Below are 6,479 nucleotides of genomic sequence, written 5' to 3' on the forward strand. Positions count from 1 at the left end.
CGCTAGATAATACAAGCGCTTTTCCTTCGCACGGTTCAACTGTGCCTGCAATTTCCAGACATAAATTCTTCGCTATAAGTTGCTGTATAGACCTAAGACTGCACATAAAATGATAATGGTGAGGCGTCCGCAGGGCGAGAGTGGACTGCAAATTTTCCATCAAGACTGGCCCTGTACTGTGTACAATAAATAAATGTTAAATGATTTGGTTTGATGATAGTGTAGAGTGACAGCTTTGAACCAGTATGTTCGTCATCAAAGTAAACGTTCTACTTCTCAAACCAACGAGTACACCAGTCAAACCAGTTCGTTTTGTCAACTGACCGAAGAAAGACTTCACTCTTCACTAACTTGCTATTGTCAAAAAAATCAAACTTTGCTTACAAACGAAATTTATTATCGAGTGTAATAACAAATCGAGTCAGAGTGGACGTGATTGTCTGGAGTTCAATTCACTAGGACCCATCTCTTTTACCAATTATTGTCATCTCGCTAGCGCAAAGAGGCGGACTTTGTACAGTTGTCAATTTCACTTGAGCTTAAAATGTCTTCTCACGTGTTGTCTTGTTTCCTATCAAATCCATCACATATAAATAACACATGCCCGTGAAGAATCTGAGATTTAATTAATCATAAAATGAAAATGCTATCCCGGATGAGTTATAAGTCGGGACTAAATTAAGAATGATCTTTGCTACGATCGACGGTGGACTGTTACTGGTTGTCTATTGTCAAGAGAGTCTGCGGGTAAGTCACCATCTGTTATTTTTTAAGTCTCTTAAAGCAAAATGTCTGTCGTCTCGGCTAACGACCAAACGGCTAGAGATCGCAGCCCTGTGCATGGTTTGCACGGTTTTGTTTGTTTCCGTGAGAGTCGTTTTGTTACCTGTGTTGATAAACTTGTGTCATTTCAACACTGCACAGCCACAATTTTATGTTACTTAAAACCTATTTCTTGTTTCTCTACCATAACTAGAAGCTCCTCCAGTTTCGTTTCCTATAGCACAGTAAGACCACAATCCGCGACTCAGAGCAGCCCCTCTGCAACAACTTCCGCTAGCCAATGAACTAACTATACAATAATAGGGGTATTCTGCTCGAATATCTAACCTAACAAGTACACAGATCGCGAAGAGGTGTCTAGGTCAGATTTATTATCATCTACGTGGGCATCGTCGCTTGACACTTTTCGTCGCACGGTTCAACCGTACCTGTACTCTATCTTATCTATCGAGGCGACGTTCGTAAACATCACGTGTCAATCAGAGAAACAGGGAGACTTGAATGACACCTTATCGGTTCGCCTAAATCAAACACGCCAAAACCGTTCAAGTTGGTGAAGTTTTGGAAAAGTGAGGCGTTCTTAACTGATCCAACTAACATAGCTAGCAAGTAGGTGCCATAGAAAAGATAGCCACAGAAAAAACTTTGTGGCCCGACCTTTACGAGAACTTTATAACTCCGTGAACTTACCTAATTTTCGGCAATCTCAAAGTTTGGCCGCCATTTTGAGGGACTTCTAAACATGAACCGCAACCGATATAAATCAAGCAGGTAAATCTAAAACCGTCAGAAATATATACGAAAGCAATTCAAATGAACTCTACTTTCAATTTAAGCGGCAAATTTTGAAATTGTTCGTTAAACTTACCATCCCCATGCGACCATTTGTTCCAACAATTCAACCACTACAACTTTCTGAATTCCCCTCGTCGATTCCACCGCAAGAAATAACCTGTGCCACCCAAGCTTCGACTCGAATGTGAAGTACGAATCAAATAACATAACTGCTTCATCTTCGCGGCAATATCACCCTGGTATTTTGATTTTCCGATCGACAAGAACGGTGATCAAGAATCGATCGTTTTGTTTACCTCATAAACGTGACCGCTGACCAGCTGCTAAGTGAAAACAATACGGTTCAGTGGCGAGGGGCGGGGTGAGGGGTGGGTGTGGGCAGATTATCAGAAGATTTTCGGGAACATTCGAACATATGCATTAAAGTATCATGATAAACATTAGGATTCTCAGTCTTAATGCGAAGGCATGCTTCGTGTTGCAGACAACTTTTGTTTGACTTAGTATTCTTTTTTATTTCAAATACATTTCGTTCCAAATAGGACTAGCATCAGTTCATAGATTTAAAAACAAATCTTTACCACCTAAATAAATGTGTTTAGATAATCGAGATAACCATTGAACCTCTTGTATCGCACCGGAAATAACGTGTCTTGTCTTTGCCCAACTCTGAGAGCGTGGAGCGGCGAAGACGCGAGATACGAGTCTCGCGTCTCGCGGCTTCACCATGCTCACAGGATACGCGTGACCTCACTATCTTAAAGAAAAATAAGAGACCGCTCGAAGGCTGTATTCCGTTCAACCATTTCATAAGAGTGACGCGAGTCTTTCAATTGAGTGAGAAAGTCACAAACCCCTTCTTTACCTCACGAGCGTAACCACTGACCACTCAAGAATTACGGTGGGCTTCTCTTTTGAAGCGGAAATTGAAATCGTATCGAATGTACAAAGTTATAGTGAGTTCCTTTAGATCTCTCGCACTTGTATCGCGTTGGAAACAATTACAAGTACAGGAAGAAGTCGTTCATTAGCGAGACGTTCATTATGTCTCAGGACTGCTTTTTGAATAGCAAAGATGGAAAAACTTTGGTTCATCGTGTGGCTTAAGTGGTTTGGTACGACTGTCTGAATGCGATGACGAAGTAAAACATCATTTGATAAGCTGCCACCTGTCGAAAGAGGTTTTTAGGTGAAAATGAGCTAATCTTGGCAAGGATTGGCGTATTTCACCTCGCTCAGGAAAATAAATAAAAAAATGTGGATTTCCTATAGGCATCGCCACACTTTGGGGAAGTTTTGGAGAAGTGCAAAGGTAACATGTCAGTATCCTGATCATGATGGTGTCAGGAAGCGTATCCAAGGAGGAGATGTAATTCCCTTGCACATGTCTCAGGACATTAAAAAGCTGTTTGGAGTTATTATTCCAGTTGAATCAGATAGTCTTCAGTAACATTTTCTGTTATCTATTTTTGTCACGTGACATATCTGCTCGAAAAGAGAAGAAATTCTTTATCAGATGAAAGGTACTTAAGTACACATCACGTTGAAAAAAATAGATCTATGTGTAAGTGCTTTTTATTACAGATGGAAATATGTACAATGTTGCTCGGTTGATAATCAACAATGTTTTTGTAGAAGATCAAATCACCTGACAACGCAATATACTTACTCATGCGTACGGTTCACAATTATTTGCGGTCGGTTTTCCTCAGTTTGTATGATTCTCATTAACCAATATGATTAAATTTGCAGACTAAAACACCCCTTATTTGATTAAGAATAATAAAAGTAAACAGTGCATGTCGGTTTTTAATTCCTGATGGATGCCGCTGGGCTTTACTTTAGCTGAGAAATTTGCAATCGCTTACCTCAGCTCTCTATGTCCCATGCCGTAAGAAGCACAAGAAAAAAGTTGATGATAGTGAGTCTTGGCTGAGACAAGAAGAATCAGAGAAGAATCTACGGTCCCCAGAAACGCCACTTTTAAACACGAGACAACTAAGGTAAATTGAATTAATTGTTATTTGTTTTATTTAAAACTATCGTTAAGATTATAAGATACGCGAAACACTCTCCCCACCGATTTTTTCTTACATTCTGTTAATCAAAAGTTTCAATAATTATAAAGGCTTTCTTGTTGATCGTCTTAATAGTAACAGTTTCCAGGATCCAAGGGGAGCAAAAGAGTCAACAATTTTCTGTGTAGCTAGGTATGGCGACATGCCGGCTCTATACTTCTTCCGGCGTGATAATGATAATGATGACAACAATGGGCAAAAAGCACCGTCCGCTAATGATGACGATTATCATAGTTATTAACAAATCTCAGTTATAGTCCTGAAAAAATTCATAGGGGGTCCTTTGAACCATCCAATTAATCTCGCCAGAAGTCAAAGTTGCCTACACACATTCTAAGGTTCGTGCGATTTTACGACGAATTTTCAATTCCGGTGTGTTGCACGTGCGACTTTTGATAGAAAAAACCTGCACGCGTCATAACTTAAAAGAACGTGTCAGCGGAATGAATCAAATCTCTATCACTTTGCATACATTCTTGGGAACAGAAAAAATTACTTAGAGGGAGTAAGTATAGTGTTCATTCCGTGCAATGAGGTATAAATAAAAGTTCTGGTGGAAAAGACACCTTATTTTATACCACTGATGACAAGCAAAAAGGTTATAAAGGTACCTGGTTAAAAATACATTGATAACTCTATTTAATAATTCTAATTAATACCAGTTCTAATTTAAAGGAGAAAGTTATGAAAATAAAATAAAAGTTGTCTGTACCGCAAAGCATGCCTAGGTAAGTTCACGGAGTTATAAAGTTCTCGTAATGGTCGGGCCGCAAAGTTTTTTTCTGTAGTTATCTTTTCTATGGCACCTACTTCCTAGCTATGTTAGTTGGATCAGTTAAGAACGCCTCACTTTTTCAAAAATTTACCTTGAATTTGATCGGTTTTGCATGTGTGATTTAGGCGAACCGATAAGGTGTCATTCAAGTCTTTCTGTTTCCTTGATTGACACGTGATGTTTACGAAAGTCGCCTCGATAGATAAGATAGAGTTAATATACATGGCTGTGGTATTTGTTTTTTGCTGAGTTCCGTAGTTTTTTGTAAATTGTCCTCCAAAGTTGAATGAAATTAAAGTCTTGAAAAGTGTCACGACAAGCGTTCGCTCGAGTGAAATTTAATTTCCGTAAAACTCTGAAAAATAAAGAGATCCGATCAAACTGATTGTGGTTTTAGTATAGGTACATGAATGTCTTACAACACACAAGAAACGAGCGAAATCCAAGCATCGACCGGATCGCTCTTACAGAGACACTCTCTAAGATAGATTATTATGCTATAGATCCTATGTCAATTTGCATCTGAACAAAAAGTGTGGATGCAGAATTTTTTTTTTAGTGAATTAGCTTTAGTTCTCGCCAAGTTTTTTCTTTTGTGCCTGAATAGAAAGCAAAGAGACTTTGCGTACGATTTTGTTGTCAAAAAAGCTGAAGATAAATAATTGGGTGGTCCCAGCTGTTCAGTGTCAAATTATTTCGCAGATGCCCGTTTTGAAGATAATTTTTCAAAAAAGCATTTTCTATATTTATTGTATAGCGCCACGCAAAAAACTTTTATTCTGGCTGCTTCTTTTGATATCAGTGCGACATGATCTTAACGAAAACTGAAAAAAGGGCTCTATTCCTAAACTTGAATGTTTAGGAAATGTAAAGCTGCAAAGCGCCGCGTCAAAGCACTATTCCTATTCCCTGTCAATGCACCATCCATCAAACATAAATTGAACTATTTTATCAAAAGTTAGGGTGATAGAGACTCTTGAGGAAATATACTGCACCTTTAAACATAAAGGCCAAAGTTGACTACAGATTATTGAAGTCAAATTAAAGAAACAACGATAGGAAACTATATCAATTAATTCATGGAAGAGAGCTTTTCGTTTGTGCTCTATTAAACAAGTATTTACTCGGGCACTGTCTTTAGGGGCGTTAAACTACCGCGTTTTATCGAAAGACTAAATCAGCAAATCGATGTCGGATTTCCATTAATAAAATCAATATGGCGCAAAGAAAATTTATACAAATTTATAGTTTTGGTTCTGGCGTGGACTTTACTCCAGTTGTTACTTCGCTTCAAGCATATATTCTTCTGAAAATAAAGTTAATTCATCGTCCGCTATTTCAGCGTGACAGCGTGCATTGCAGAACCGTCTCATTATTTCATTTTTATGAATCTGTCAAAAATACGTGGCATCATTTGCATGCAATTAAACTTCGATTTGAGAGCTATGAGGTAAAAATAAAATTGACCTGAAGGCGACGGTTCCATAACGGAATTTTGACATTAAAGTGATCCGAAATGTGGCGTGTGCTTTCCCATGATTATGCAGGCTATGAAAACGCACTGTTGGGAAACAAAGTTATGAGGAATTTGTCTCCATTTTCTGCGCATTGTTACGGTCAACCATCATAGAATTCTAAATAACAAGCCTTACGTTGCAAGACGCCGTTGACTTAAAGTTAAATTATCATTTTTTTTATTAAACTTAATTGCGTTTTATTTGCACAGTGCATAATTTTTGTCGAACTAATAGAGCCCACGGAAGGTCTGTCATTGATTCACAGCTGCTCATGATCAAGAACAAACGGACAAATTCACAAAGAAGTACAATGACATACGTAGAAAATAATTTCGCAATTTCCCCAGACTTCCTTCACTTTCATACATTTTCCTACATTAAAATTGTTCATTCTATCTAGCACAACTTTCTCTTTTATTCGTCACGCTGTTCGTGAGACCACGAGGTTAATTACTCACTAAAATGAGTTTTAAAATATGGAGCACCTACCTTAAGACTCGCGAGAAAGTACAAAATCTCTTTTTTGGAGTA

Source organism: Pocillopora damicornis, chromosome 6 (genome assembly GCF_964200805.1).
Source record: "Pocillopora damicornis chromosome 6, jaPocDami1.2, whole genome shotgun sequence".
Lineage (NCBI taxonomy): Eukaryota > Metazoa > Cnidaria > Anthozoa > Scleractinia > Pocilloporidae > Pocillopora > Pocillopora damicornis.